General features: G+C 41.6%; 1 pseudogene; it reads right to left on the bottom strand.

Annotated features, from left to right (window-relative positions):
• Positions 1-6: 6 nt before the first annotated feature.
• LOC109953216 (zinc finger protein 271-like) lies at positions 7-1,982 on the bottom strand (annotated as a pseudogene).
• Positions 1,983-3,019: the final 1,037 nt, after the last annotated feature.

Here is a 3,019-nt window from a genome sequence, read left to right as displayed (position 1 = left end):
ACATTTATACATTCAATTACAGAGATGTACCCGTTGAAAAAGTGCATTTCATTCAGTTGGTCACCTCTTGGTGGTTTTTCCTGTGGAAACTGATTCTCTGCTGTTTTTCCCCCCAGCTATATGACTAAAGAAAACATTTCCCCCATGAGCTGCAGTTTTGTCTCTTCATGTCTGTGGGTTAGTTTCTGTTTTGTCCAGAACCAGTATAACCGAAACTTCTCTCACATGTTCTGCAAATAAATGCTACTTGCCTGTATGTGCCTTCCCAAATAACACATATCCAAGGCTCTTTTTCCTCAGGTGATGTGGTTTTTCTTCAGTGTGAGCTCTGTTCATGTGGACTGTCAATTCACCACGAAGTCTGTAAGATTCTCTCCTCTATGTGGATTTTCATGTGCTTGCTCAGAGATGACCTGTCAGAAAATCTGTTCCCACAGGTATTGCAAGGGTATGGTTTCTCACCAGTGTGGGCTCTTCTTATGTGGATTTTCAAATCACCACTCAGTCTGAAAGCTCTCCCACATGTTTCACAGGAATATGGTTTTTCACCTGTGTGGATTCTCATGTGACGTTTTAAAACTGAAGCACTACAAAATCTGCTTCCAACAGGTATTGCAAGGGTATGGTTTCTCACCAGTGTGGGCACTTCTTATGTGGATTTTCAAGTCACCACTCAGTCTGAAAGCTCTCCCACATGTTTCGCAGGAATATGGTTTTTCACCTGTGTGGATTCTCATGTGACGTTTTAACACTGAAGAACTACTAAGTCTGTTCCCACATGTTTCGCAGGAATGTGGTTTTTCACCTGTGTGGATTCTCATGTGACATTTTAATGCTGAAGAACTACTAAATCTGTTCCCACATGTTTCGCAGGAATATGGTTTTTCACCTGTGTGGATTCTCATGTGACGTCATAACGCTGAAGAAGTACTAAATCTGTTCCCGTATGTGTCGCAGGAATATGGTTTTTCACCTGTGTGGATTCTCATGTGACATTTTAACACTGAAGCACAACTAAATCTTTTCCCACAGGTGTTGCAGATATTTGGCTTCTCACTAGTGTGAGTTTTTAAATGAGTCAGTACTGAGCTCTGATTGAAACTCTTCACATTAGTGTTGCAGGGGTACAGTTTCTCACCAGTGTGAGCTCTTCTTATGTGGACATTCAAGTCACCACTCAGTCTGAAAGCTCTCCCACATGTTTTGCAGGAATATGGTTTTTCACCTGTGTGAATTCTCACATGACATTTTAACACTGAAGAACTTCTGATGTGTCGCAGGAATATGGTTTTTCACCTGTGTGGATTCTCATGTGACATTTTAACACTGAAGCACAACTAAATCTTTTCCCACAGGTGTTGCAGATATTTGGCTTCTCACTAGTGTGAGTTTTTAAATGAGTCAGTACTGAGCTCTGATTGAAACTCTTCACATTAGTGTTGCAGGGGTACAGTTTCTCACCAGTGTGAGCTCTTCTTATGTGGACATTCAAGTCACAACTCAATCTGAAAGCTCTCCCACATGTTTTGCAGGAATATGGTTTTTCACCTGTGTGGATTCTCATGTGACGTTTTAACACTGACCTGCTACTCAATCTGTTCCCACATGTGTTGCACAGGAAATGTTTCTCACCAGTGTGGGTTCTCATGTGGACCAACAAGCTTCTTCTATATGTGAAGCTGTTCCCACATATTTTGCAAGAATATGGTTTTTCACCTGTATGGATTTTTAAGTGATGGTTCTGTATCAAGCTTTCATTGAATCGGTTCACACAGGTGTTGGAAAGATACAGTTTCTTACCTGTATGAATTATCACATGTCTATATAATTTAGATTTGCACTGAAAACCTTTTCCACAGGTGTCACATAAGAATGACTGTGTGTGAGATTTACAGTGAGTCTCTGACAGGGGAGAGGTGTCCACATTGCTACGGTGAGTAGCTGATCCTGAGTCTCCATGCTGGCTTCCTTCCTGATTAGCTGCTCTCCCTCTTGACTGCTGCAGAGTTCCTCCTGTTCCTCTTTAATCTGTGGAGGCTCTGGGTCCTCTTGGTCCAGACTGGAGTTCCTCTCCTGGTTCCAGAGCTGCTGGTCAGCCAGAACCTCCTCCTCCTCCTGACAGACATGTTGCTGTGCCAGCTCTGGAGGGACAAAGAAAGGAACAGGTCACTGATCTGATGAAAGAAAAACTGACATTGAGCAGATAAATACGTTAAACCATCGGCAGGGCTCTACAGTGAGAACATGTCGCTTACATATGAAATGTATAATGTGGGAACATGACAATATTTGGACACACCGCTAGTTGACTCTTCTGACTTATTAGTAAAGCTCCGTGTACAAAACACTCAGAAAACAACTTCCCACTTCACCCGTATGAAGGTAATTTACTTTCTTCTACAGTCAAAGAAAATGTATTTAAGAGCAAAACTTTAGTACTGGAATCCAAAATTTTTTACAACCAAAATGTTTTGGATGTCAAATATAAATAAATTGAAATCAAAATAGCATTTTAAACAACAAAATACAACAAAACTTTTTGTCATTCGGTTTGTTTTGGTTGCAATAGGCCTTCCCTGGTAGGCTAGTGGTTAAGGCGCAGCGCTCTCGCTGCGGCGCCCTGGGTTTGAATCCAGGTTGCGTCAGGAAGGACATCCAGCGTAAAACACGTGCCAAATGTCAACATGCGAGTCAATTCGCTGTGGTGACCCCGAAAAACGGGAAAAAGCTGAAAGTGACATTCATTTATTTGTTTTGGTTGCAATAATGCTTCTCAGTTGGCTAGTGACGGAGAGACAGGTGTGATGAGCCAGTGACTCTGACCGAATGACCCGTTACCATGACTGACTACAGTCTGTGGGATTGTCTTGCACTTAAGTTATTTATGGAGAAAACTGTTTAAGGTGAGCTCATAGAGAATAACATTGAGTTACTGTTTAGTGAAACTACTTTGCTCATGTTTAGCTACAAATTTTGGCATCTAATGTGTTTACCTGTCCAGGCTTGTAATTTAATTACA

This window comes from Monopterus albus, unplaced genomic scaffold (genome assembly GCF_001952655.1).
Source record: "Monopterus albus unplaced genomic scaffold, M_albus_1.0 scaffold580.1, whole genome shotgun sequence".
Taxonomy (NCBI): Eukaryota; Metazoa; Chordata; class Actinopteri; order Synbranchiformes; family Synbranchidae; genus Monopterus; species Monopterus albus.
Note: the sequence above shows the minus strand (reverse complement) of the source record. Positions and strands in the feature narration are given on the sequence as shown.